The 13307-nt window shown below is 34.3% G+C and overlaps 1 protein-coding gene across 1 annotated transcript in view; it reads right to left on the bottom strand.

The window, feature by feature from the left end:
• Positions 1 to 267: 267 nt before the first annotated feature.
• TANC2 (tetratricopeptide repeat, ankyrin repeat and coiled-coil containing 2) overlaps positions 268 to 13307 on the bottom strand; it is a 370844-nt gene continuing 357804 nt past the window's right edge. Inside the window, exon 28 of the mRNA XM_087947472.1 lies at positions 268 to 1084. The gene's annotated coding sequence lies outside the window, so the exon portion shown is untranslated. The remainder of the gene's footprint in view (positions 1085 to 13307) is intronic.

Here is a 13307-nt window from a genome sequence, read left to right on the forward strand (position 1 = left end):
TCACATACCATACTTTGTCAAAGTGAAGCAAACCACATTATGGTTTAGTGCAATGTATGAACTAGTTCTAAAGGCACAGCTATATAGCTTTGTTAACACATATTTCTTCTCTCACTGAATTGTCAGAATTGTTCTGTATTATCCTATTACCTACCTTCAAAAATAAACAAATAAACAGACTCTTGTTCCTATTTTGCCCACCATTAGTGATAAAATCTCATGTCCTGAAATTTTGTGCCTGGCAGTAGATAAGTTCAGACAGGAAGATTCTGCAAATGTTTATTAATCAAAAACTCAGTTACATGAATATTGAACAGATATATCATGTAGAACACATTCAGACATCCTTCTTGTGATTACAACACCAGTATATAAATTCACAGCAACAATAATTGAAGCTCACTAGTATGCATAAAAAATACCTCCCCCGCAATCACTCTCTAACTGCTCTCCAGAACATTGCTAGGAAAAACTGAACCCCTTCCAGTCCACTGGAATATATTGTTTTGGTGCAGAACTACAAACCTCCCAGAAGATTAATAGTCTTCCTCTAACCCCCATTGCCTTTTCTTGTCCTTCTCCCTTTTTTAATATTCAAATTTAATCCAATTTTGTGTGGGGGAGGAAATTTTATGGAACTTTAATAGGTCTCCAAGATTAAAAACAGATACATCTGCATCATCTATAAATACATTTCCATAAATCAAATAAGTTTCACATTTACTTTCTGGTATATGATTATTCTGATCTTGACATGTTTTCTCAGAAGACTCATTATTAATACAATGATGCTTATTATGAATAAGGATGAATTTTATTTATTCTACATAATCAGCATTTAGATGTCCCAAATATGTCAAAAGCACTTATTATAACAAAAACAATAACAAGGAAGTTTCCTTTGGGAAGTCTCAATACAACACATATTTCTGTATTTCTTATACTTGCAGAGTCATCAGATTGTGACAAGGTATACATTTCATCAGTGAAGGGACTTCTTTCCCAAGATAGCTTTTTTTTAAAAAAAGGTTCCAAAACTCCTCCTGCTGGCACTCCAAAATAAGATGTGGGTGATGATGTAATCCTGTAAATGCCAAGTACAGAAGTCATGACATTTTCATGAGTACAAACCTGCTAATTTAAGCACACTAAAAAAAAAAAAGTCTTACATTCTTTCCCAAAAAAGTTTATAGAGAATCTGAGTCTAATTTGAGTGAGGTTTCCAGTCCTCTAATGTAAAGCATCTGCAACCTGGGATCATGCCATGCAGTCAAGTAAATCCTCTGAATGGACTTTCTTCCTTACACTCTTTTCCAACCACCAGTCCATTTCTATAGCATGTTGCATGTCAAAACAGGCTATTCAATGGGAAGGAAATACTTCTATTGATCAGAATGTGTTTGTCTGACCTAGCAATACCAGTCTCTTGGAAGATCAATCATTCCATATCAAAAATAGGAAAAAAACACTTCATCAACTATCCAAAATATCCTGGTTGACAAGTGAGTTGTTTGCTTTGTCTTGTAGCTCAAGCCAAAATGTAAATAAATTATATTTATTTAGAAAATGTATTTGCCACCCATCTTGTATCCACCGACTACTATAGAGGCCAGTGCTCAGTAAGAGCAAAAGGGGATGTGCTACAGGAGACTTATTCAGCCATAGACAGCTGGGTAGATGCCAGCCCTTGACCATATAATCAATCATATCATCAATGAAATATTGTAGATGATTATTATGGGAAGATTATGCCAGTATAAGAGGAAAAAGACCACTTTTAACAATGAACAACTAAAGATAATTGTGAATTGCCTCATTAGCCTGAGGATGAACTAGATAGAGGATTAAATGGTTGTTACAGCATCTTGATGCCACAAGAAACTGAGCACTATGATGCAGAATTAAAATGGGGTGTGTGTGATTGATGTAACATGCTCTACCCTAAAAACATTTTGATAAGCCAAAGATTCAAATCCACAAACCTGATATATGAAGAGATGCAGAATAACAGATTTGAAGGGACCTTCTGAAAGCAAGACATTCCACTGATTAATTTTTCTGTCAGGAAATTTCTTAGTTTTAGATTGGATCTCTCTATGCTAAGCTTGTCCACTGCTTCTTGTCCTGCTTGCAAGTCCTTTTGAGAATAGATTGTCACTTTCTTTTTTGTAACAGTCTCACAATTATTAGAAAGCTGCTATCAAGCCACACCTAGTCTTTCTCTTCATTACACCAAACATACTCAGTTCCTGAAATTGTTCAGCATGTTTTAGCCTCCAGTGCCCTAATCATCTTTGTTGCTCTTCTTTACACGCTTACTAGAATCTCAGCATCTTTTTTATATCCTTGTGAGCAGAGCTGGATTCAGTATTGTGCGTGTGGTCTTGCTAAAGCAGCACACACCTGTGCCAGGGCAATTCTTCAGAATGCCCAGTGACCAAACTGTTGCATTTAACCTAGTGATAGTTATCTTGCCAAACTTAGAGTTACCAGATTTTCAAAAATCAAGTCAACTATTTAGTATAGAAGAGATACAACACATGCACACACACATACATACACACACACACACTCCTTAACTCTAATGTGCTATTGCCTAGTGATTATTTAGATTTTCCCATCCCAGATCTTGTGGCTTTAGACAAATATCTATAGAACATAGGTAACTCAGACTCCAGAGCCAAAACACTTAGAGATACAAGCATATTTGGTGGTAAAAAAGACCTCCTGAAGATGAATGAATGTATTTATAAGCAAGCATTTTGTTCTAAATAGGCCATTTGACAAGTATGAGAAGCACCGATTCTGGATGAAAGTTTCAGGGGCTGAAGAATAAATACCCTCATTTGAAATAAAGCAGTTTAATTGTATGGGTACACATCTAAAATGATTGTGATTTGGGGTAATACTTTTATAGGAATTTATGCACATGGAATTGAAATTTATTACTATCTAGATTTTGATGTTTAGAAAATACCAAAATTTTCCTTTAACCCTTATCCTACTGCTTGTAAAATCTTCCTTGTGCAAAATATTATCCTATACATAATTTACCCTGGATTAAGTTTCAGTAAGAAGAAATATATATTTTTGCACTGTAAATGTAAAGCCATATCCATAATGCATTTAGTTCCAATATTCTCATTTTTAATATCAAAATAAATTTAAAAATTCATTTCAAATGTTTTTCTAATTCATTTTTCCTCAATTTCTTTTCCTTCAATATTCTGAGTTTCAGAATTCCTAAGCTGTATGATCAAAAGGTGATGGAGTTCTTGCTTTAGAAAAAACACCAAATCTGAAAATTCAAAACTCCTATTTGTGAATCCTTCCTGACATCTAGTGGCCAAATATGATGATATAGAAGGTAGCCAGACAAATTAGAAGAGAATATTCTGTAATTTTCTATAATTTTTGCACAGAACGTGAAGGTACATGAAATGATGCTTTTAGACCTGAAAGAATCCTACAGAATATTTTCCTGGGGATTATTCTCATGCATTCCAAGTGGTTCTTCTCTGTTTTTTTCTTTCCTACTTTTCCTTTTTCCAGAGAAGACAAAGGAACAGAGAGAAAGAAAACCAACCCATCAGTAAGAAATTGTTTGGGCTGCTAGAATTGGAAATTATCTAACTTGTGGGATTTAGACATGCCCAGTATCCCAGCTCTGTTGGCATCAATCTGCCTGGCAAATTCACCAAAATTAATTGTATGGAAATTTAGGATTCAGTTTAATATGCTTGAGTTGCAACTGTTTTCAACAAATTGACCATCCTGCACTAACAATTATCAGGACCTAGTGGGTGAGATGGAGCTTTCAACTTAGGGTCCCCAGTGGCTAAAGACTAGAGTTTTCTCATAAATACATTTATTTTATTTGTATTTAAAAAATACAAATTGTTAATATGGGTTCCTAATAGAATCAAAATTTTCCCTTTCAATTCATTAAGTGCTGATTCAGATTGAGGAATATGGTAATTCTTTATTTTTTTTAATCCTCTTTGCAACCTATGGCAAAAATAAAACCTTCATCTGTAGTTTACTCATATAAAATAAGGCTTAACTTAAAACATTCATATGGAGCATCAAAGCCCCAAGAAAAACAAGGTAAATAAATGTCATTTCAAATGATAAAATTTAAGACATGCCAAAAAGTAATAGTTTGACTTTTTACACCTCCCTATTTCTGTGGAACTTGTGAGGAAGAAATGACAAAACTGAAACAGTGAATATATGGAGAAAGAGAATAGACTTGTTTCCATCCCATAAGAGGTGGCAAGACAAAAAGTATACAAGAAAAATGCCCAGCTAGATCCAGATGCTGCATTTGACCATATAAGATGGTGCTTGTTGATCTGAAAAGCAAACCCTGCATCCGAGGGAAAAATGATGACGATGAGATAAAAGGTGGCAAGCTCTGGAAGAGAAAGTTTCAAGGGAATTTTCTTGGTCGATCGTATAAAAAATCAGGGAATGAAAGAGAATACAGTTTAATAGACAGCTCAGGTACTTCCAAGGGATTGGTCTTGATGTAAACTATAAAGGACTTTCTAAGCCGTTTCCTTGGTGAAATTATATCTATATTTTCTTCCTTGGCAGAAGGATCTAACATACGGTTGTCAAACTCCCCTTCTTTTCTCCTTCTTGGAGCTGGGGTAAGCGTGGCCTGCACACATCCAGCCCGCAGGTTGCCAGTTTGACACCCATGAGCTAACAGGATTGCAAGAGTAAGCCCCAGTGTATTTATGTAACATCTAGTTGAAACAGTTGATTGCTGTAGTTTACATAGGAAACTACATTTTACATTTTATATTGTAAATTATACCTGGCCCCTAAAATCAGATTTATCTATTCAATGCTACAGAGACATAACTGGGCCTCACAAAGTAAGATTACTTGAATTTTTCTGGCAGAATCAAATGTTTATGTGATGTTGTGAACTGCTGTATAGGCAGAGGGAGCAAAGAAATTCAGCACTAAAGAATGTGCATTAAGAGTCACCTTGAACTGCAAGATGGGTGGCAAATAAATTTTAACATAAGAGAGACATGGAAAGACAAAGTATTACATGGCCAGCACAATAAAAAAATAGCAATAGACTTATATAATGCTTCACATTGCTTTACAGCCTACTCTAAGTGGTTTACAGAGTCTACAATATTGACCCCAACAATCTGGGTCCTCATTTTACCAACCTCGGAAGGATGAAAGGCTGAGTCAAACTTGAGCCGGTCAGAATTGAACTGCCAAACTGCTGGCAGCCAGCAGTCAACAGAAGTAGCCTGTAGTACTGCATTCTAACCACTGAGAAACTACGGCTCATGATAGTACACAAAGCAGATAGTAACAGATCTGGTAACAAGACCTTTACAGATAAAGCAGCAAAATTTAAGAAAGACACAGAGGGTTAATTCTGGCTATAAAAACTAAGCTTTAAGAACTAATGCATACAAAGCCAGAATTGAGAAGTGAACAATAGACAGCAAGTACTATTTTTGCAAAGAAACAGTGGTTAGTTGCTGTAGATCATACAGACTGACTACAAGCAATGGCATGACAAAGTAGAAACAATAGTGCATTGGAAAATCTGCAAGAATATAATTTGCTTGCAAGCAAGAACTGGTTAGACCATAACTTAGAAAAGTCATGGAAAATTAAGTGCTGTGGGACTTTAAAATTCAAAACCAGGACCTGCCACATAGTACCCCAGATTTAAAAATTGTTAATAAGGAAAAAAAAGTGCTAATTACTAGAAGACAGCAAAGTAAAAGAAAAATGGGAGAATATAATAAAATACAAAGACCTGCAATTAGAAATAGGAATAACAGTGGCAAACGAAAGCAAAGATAATACCAATAGGAAAAGGAGCCTTGGGTGCAATTCTCAAAACAACAGGAGCACTACTCTCTCTTTGGCATTGACAAAACCACTAATTAGTCAATTGCAACAGGAGGCTTTACTTCAAACAACTTATATCCTGCAACAATATCTATAACACCACCAAGCACCAGCATTTGACTGTTTCAGATCCTTGGGAAAGATTCAGGTGTCTGATATTATTGGAGAGCCAAAAATCTGCTATGACTATGGCAATTTCTATGCTATCTTCATCCATCTTCTCCAAGTTTTAAGGACATTTACTGCAGGGGGAAACAATGATTGTTTCCTCACCTGCTGGTGGAAAGAGAAAGATCTGGTTATATAACCCATAGAAGGAGGCAATTCATTTTATAGCTGGAAATACTTTTGTTTAAAAGACATCAATTCATTCAATTGGGGGAAGTGTTACTTAATGATGTATTAGAAATATACAGATTAAAATTGTATTTCTTAATCACCATGTATCTATTTTTCTGGCCTTGTTCCTCCCTGTGATTCTGGAATGCTGCTTAGTGGCTAAAAGTTATATACTTTAGTTCGGCTATTCTGATTTTGGATTACCATCTGGGTGTGCATGTGAGTTTTGTGAGAAAAGCTCCTCAAAAAGAATAGGTAGATTGACCAAATCTTCATTTCTGGATGGGACAGAGGGCTTCTTATGTCCTTTCCTGCTCTGTGGCAAAGATACACATTTTACAAGGCTTTGATTTTTATTCATTCTGTTTTCACTAAGCTACTCCATGAAACTTTAAATCTCAGTAAAATGCCTTGCAGTTATTTTCAAAATGATTCTAATGACAAAATGATTCTAAATTCTGATCTTTGGAAACTTTTCTTATGTAAACATTTCACTTAATGAAAAGTCACATAGTGGTAATGAACTTTTTTTTTTACAAATATTTTTATGGACGGTTGTACACATTCCTTTTAATATTTGTTCAAAATTGCAAAGTAATTTAGGATAAATTTTCTTGGGTAAACTATTTGAATGAATAAACAAATAGCAACAGCAATAGCACTTAGACTTATATACCACTTCACAGTGCTTTATAGCCCTCCCTAAGCAGTTTACAGAATCAGCATATTGCCCCCAACAATCTGGGTCCTCATTTTAGCAATCTTGGAAGGATGGAAGGCTGAGTCAACCTGAGTCAAATACACCATTTCAACTTTAGCCAAGAGCATAACTATAAATAAAAGTATTATATTAATTAAAAATAGTGGATATATTTATAGCAATAAAATAAATTGCTATACCTAAGATATTTTTTAAGACTTTATTCAAAAATTCACACAATTAATTCAAATCAGTCCTATAGAATGGCTGTAAGTCAAATCCAGAATTCCTTATGTACTTTTGAAAGTCAGTTCAATTTTTGAAATTCAGAAACTGTATTCATATGACAGAATATGAAAGAAAATTCAGTTATCAGAGAAAGTCATGCCAGCCTACTGCTTTTCTTGAGTAATGGTGTATTTTGCAGTGTTGTAATATTCCCTAAGTAGTAGTGTATTGAATACTGCTATAACCAAGAGACTGATTATAAGAATGCTCCCTAATTAATATGGAGGAAAGTACCTTTCTGCAACATATTGATCTTTAAAAATAAACAGCAATTTTTAAAATGGAAATGAGCCAATGGATGTGAGCAAGTGCATTATTACAAAATGTTGTATTTAACGTCCATGCCATCTTATTGAACTCATTTACATTGCACCAGCAATAATAATGGAATCATATTAACCTGCATTTTGATAAAGCTGTTGCAAGAATGATTTAACTAAGGCTCTAAAACAGGCACGTCCAATCCATGGCCTGCATTGCTAGCCCTGGACAGCTAATAATGTGGTCCCACAAGGTAATAAAAATATTTTAAAATAAGGGAAATTTGATGTTTATATACTTACCAATGTTACATATTTTATATGCATCCCAAAACAATTCCTCTACACTCAATGCAGCCCAGGCAAGCCAAAAAGTTTGACACCCATGTTCTGAGGAGCTGAAAATACTAAATAAATGCTAGGTCTCATATTGCATATGAAAACATTCATTTTTTAGAAAGTTTTGATAAGATTTTTTTTCCAAATACTATATATCACATAGCATTTTAAAACAATTTATTTTCTTATATTGGTAATATCCCATTTGCTTGGTTTAATATCAATAAATATGTTGCTTTAAACTTTTCAGTTGTGGTTAATATCAATAAATATGTTGCACAGCAAGGGCCTTTTGTACCTCATTCTGACAGTTATTTGGGACCAAATATTATAAGTAGAAATGTGTTTTAATTAAACATTAATATTGCACCGATTTATTATCCGAAATTTGATTATAACTCAGATGTCTGTACACTTAGCAAAAATGTTAAGTCCCCCGCAAATCTTATATTTTATTTTAAAGGCTATGTAGGAAATAAAGAATACATTCATACCAGATATGGGTATGAAGAAATATTCATATGATTTTCTGAAGAACATGTAGAATTCAGAACTGACATATGCTGAAATACAATACTGCAATATTGTAGTGCCATACTTTCTATTATAGAGTAATCTCAGTTCTAATCTTTGTTCCTATAAAGTCTCTGTGTGTGAAAGATGGTTGTCTGCTATTTATTCCCAGAATTATGCTTGTTTTTCATTCTTACACCCTTCCCATTATTATCCAAATGTTTACTATTTTAAAAATAAACTACAATTCTTCATACATTATTTTATGATTAAATAGTTATACTAAGATGTGTGTTCACAAGACTTTGTATTTACAAATGGGCCAATAGAACAAAGCTCTGTGGTGATTGGATTGAAAATTCATTTGGTACACATCTGGAAGAGAAACAATCTGTTTTGCATCTTCCAAGATAATGCTCAAATTGGAACATATTGGAATATGACATCTTTGATATCAGCTTTTTTTCAACTTTAGAAAACACCAAGCTAGTACAGAATCTGCATGCATTGTTACCCAGATCCGTATTTCTGAAGTAATTATACATAAATATAAAAGTTGGACAGAATGGATTGAGTGAACCTGATAAGCTGCTGTTACATGGCTAGTACTGATTAATTGTGCAAAATCATTTCTACTAAGAACAGGTTACACAGAAATTTGATCTAATATTCATAAAATACTTGCAGCATATTTCTCATTGGATTAACAATAATCATTAAAATATATGTACTTCAGAACATTATGAAGTTCCATTAAATAAAATCTTGCTAATTTTTTTCCATCATGGCTATGCTTCATTTGTCTTTTGAAAACAAAGACAAATCTAGTATTTTAATATATGCAAGAGACTGATTGATATTGGATAAAGTTATATCGGTAAAAGAGATTGGAATTTCTCCAGACACGTTCCATTCTATATCGATTCCAATTGAGATAAAAAGTCTGAATTAGATAAGATGTTCTGCTCTGAAAAACGTTTCTTTCAACCAATGCTATAAAATAGAGCCTTTGTAACAAGAGAGTGATACATTGCAAGAAGTACACATAAAGGGTTAATTCAACAATTAAAGGATAAAACAAGATAAAAAATGAGTGGAGAGTGCTTTTTCCACTCCATGAAGTGTCAGAATAGATGTGTTGAACACAGTAGTCAACCACCATTTCCAAGTATTAACCATTTATAAATAAGTACATTTTAATACATACAGTTCATTGTACAGGTTACAATCTGTATACATTAGGGAGGGGCTGAGGATAATGCATTCTTTTTGAACTTTTTCCACGTCTATCTCACAGCTTACATGTACAGACAATAAAACTCTGCTCAAGCAAATACAGTGAAGGGAAAGAAACATATTTCTTTCCTTTATACAAGGGTGGCCAAAAGTCTTAACCGACTGCAGAGATTTGTGCAGCATCCCTGCAATAAAAGATCACAACTGTGTGGTGATTCAATATATCAGTAAGAGAACAGAACATGCAATTGAATATTATACTGTACAGGGAAATTCTTTACATCAGATTGATAGAAAAAAGGAAAAGGAACTCAGTATTTTTCCAGCAAGTCGGCAAACCAGAAAGATTTAATACAAAGGAACATGTGTTGCTGTACAGAGGCAGACAAGGCAGGCAAAATATCTCAATGTTCATGGGAAAGAAGTTGTTATGAGAAACATATTTAAAAGCAAAACATTCATTCCCTGAAAACATATCTTCTATCTAAACATATTAATGCCTTGCACTCTGTAGAATGATTAGTAACAGTAAATAATGGTAGGAAATGAACTCAAGGTAATTGTTCAGGTGGAACAAAGTCAAACTGCCTCAGTTCTCTCATAGTTTTTGTGATGGCAACAAGCAAAAAGCATCTAAGCGTCTTCCTTTTTTTTTTACTTCCAAGCAAGCAGAAAAGTGTAGAAGCTTATTCCATTTTATTAAAAGCCTCTTGAACATGTACTTATTTGAAATGCAAAAGCAGTCCTCCCTCCCTCCCTCTCCCTCTCTGTGTGTGTGTGTGTGTGTGAACGCGCGCGTGTGTATGAAGAAGGAGGGGGAAAGACAGAAAGAGGGAGAGGGAGAGAGACTGAGAGGAAAACCACCAACAATGTTGTCTAGGACTGCTTCTGCATTTCAGACAAATGCATATTCATATATTATGCCAAGGTCCTAATCTGAAATAGCAATTAGATAATACTGCGTTGAGGTTCTATAAGTTAATTCAGTTACCACTACACAAAATAGTCTGCTATGAAATTTCAGCCCTTAATATGATTTTTCTTGTTAGGGGAACAATAATAATCCAGTTATATTCAAGTAATTAGGGAGGGGAGGCGCAGTTTAGCTATCTACCCCTTTGTGCTTGTGCCTTAAGTTTGTCCTTCCCTTTTCACAGCAACCATAAATTCAGTGAAGGCATCTAACATGTAAAAAGAAGTATATTAGGTTTTGACCCCTCTAAGCCCTTTTAAAAAGCTGAACTCTAAATAGCTGAAGGTCCTGAAACTCCAGTGTTAAGTAATGGGAGATGGGGAGAGAGATGCAGCTTGCCATTCAAGAAATTACTATGGGCTACCTTAAGGAGAGAAGAAAAATTTCTAGGCACAAAGTGTTTTTTTTTTTTTTTTTTTAATGTAAGGTGCAGAAAAGCTGGCACTTCGGTTTTTATTAGATGATCATGAACAGTAGAAACTTGTTAACACCTATCTAAGGCCAAGTGAACAGCTTGGAATTTCAAAATGGATGCGTTTTTGTTCCTTCTTTTAGCACATTTTGTAATACAATTTGAAAAAATAAACATAACTACCTTCCCCCTTTGCCCTCCCCGTGATACTTTCTATTTCACTTAAACAGCAAAATAAGTTATATTTCCAGTTATTCAATATTTTTGAGAGCCCCAAAGAAACTCTTTTGATATAAGAATAAATAATTGAGACATTTACCAAGCTAGCAACTCTCTCCCCTGGAGCCAAGCCAAACTTAACATGTATTAAGATTTCTATATGATTCTTAGGACCTGATAGCAATCTTACTTGGACCCAGCTTACCTAATTGTTTCAAATTCTTAGAAGTCAGCACTACAGTACTAAGTCTCCACAGTCCTCTAGAAAGCAAATTGAGGGGCCAAACAAGACAAAATTAACGAGTGAATGCAATTAACATGCCCATTTTTAATACGACTAAGCAGTTAAGATGGACCAGTGAAGACAGAGAGAGGAAGTAGCTTCCTCTTTCTGCCAATTAAGCTGTGTTATATTTAATAGGAAGCCTCTGTTGATGATTTTGGAGAGGTAATTTTTGTAATGATTTTAGGAAAGGGAGAAAAAAAAATCAATTTCACTTAAGACTGTTTAGGCTTCATATCTTTACTAAAATCAGCTGGTACATCTTTGACAGCCAGATGCACAATAAGTTAGCATCTAGATTTTTGTTCACGAAAATGTCCAGTAAGCAAAAAAAAAACTTTCTGCAAAGCCCAAGTAATACCATGTGGTGGATTTGGTAAAGCAAGCATACATTCACAGTAAAAGTCATATAGGACTTGAGGCTGTGATTTATTTGGTATGTTGATTTCATAGAAAATAGTTCTGAAACTCCAGCTTAGGCATGTGATGTGCACATATGTATAAATAAAAATATTAGTACAATACTTTTGCATGTCTTTAAACAAACAAAAAAGCAGCATGGCAGATCAATCTGTGATGTGGTATTAACCACTCTCTCTTAACTATCCTGAGTAGGAAAAAAAACTCATTTGAAAGATATTTCAAATGAAAAAAGACAAATATATTATTTTGTGCTGTGTTATATCTCAAGACAGTATATGATAAGCAATAAAGTACTAAGCTGAGAGCAAATCCAGAGGGAATTCTCTGGAAGATCTTCAGAGAAATGTGTCTTTTATTTCATGTGAGATGGTTATTTGGTAACTAAAAGCACAACAACTAAGCCTCAGATGCACCTAAAGAAAATTGCTGGAAGAACACAGCATATATTTTTCTCTTTGTACTAAAAATGATTTCAACTTTTGAGGCTTATATACAATGTCAGTACTTGTGCTGTATACCTTGAATCATTGCTTCTTTTTAAAAAAATATATACTGAACGACAAGAGCTTTTTGTAATGTTGGTATCATTTATGTTTAAATAACCATTACTGATCATAGAAACAAATGCAACTATAAAGTGCACCCAATTTACAGAGAACAGGTGGCAAATCCAATAGTGCAAGAATCCTGTGAAATCACAACACAGTACTGTAAAGAAGGGACAGAGGAAAATTTTTGTCCAACAGCAGTAATAGATACCTCATTTTGGATGTGTATGCCATTTCTTTTACTAACTGCTAAATGCAAACAATTATGGTACAGTGAACTCTGTGACAGTGAAAATGGAGCCAAATCCAAAACTATGAGCTTTCATTCATTAAAATCTTGAAATTATCAGGGTAGTTGCATTATGATTCCACCTTCCATATGACAGAGATGGTTTATTAACTTTATCAGGAAAAAGTGGGTAATATCTCAGTGCACTTATGCTGATCACGTGCACTGTGGTAAAAGCGACTATGTAAAGGCTCAAAATCAAAACATAACTATCTGACCCTCCTCTGCCTATTGTGAGAAACTAGATTCTAGCTTTTTCAAGATATAAGCAAGACGAGTGCAAAAATGTTTTCAAAATAAATCACTGATAAACACAACTTTGTTGTTGTAAGTTCCAGTTTTAAAGAGTTTAAAATTGAAAATCACCATTCTTCATATAGCAGAAGGAAAGTTTGACAAGACCTAGATTCTAAACTATCTAGGAAGTAAAAGAAATGTGTGGGAAAAACAGCAGTGGCTTTGTCTACTCTGATAATAAAAAAGCGAATATAGAGTTGCATCTTTAGATTGTTTTTATGAAACTTTTCCTTCACTTTTCTCACATGCCTGCATCATACATACACATTCACACAGAAAGAAAAGAGAGA

The sequence above is a fragment of the Notechis scutatus genome, chromosome Z (assembly GCF_049901735.1).
Source record: "Notechis scutatus isolate UNSWTSFEM ecotype Mainland chromosome Z, rNotScu1.2, whole genome shotgun sequence".
NCBI classification, from domain to species: Eukaryota; Metazoa; Chordata; class Lepidosauria; order Squamata; family Elapidae; genus Notechis; species Notechis scutatus.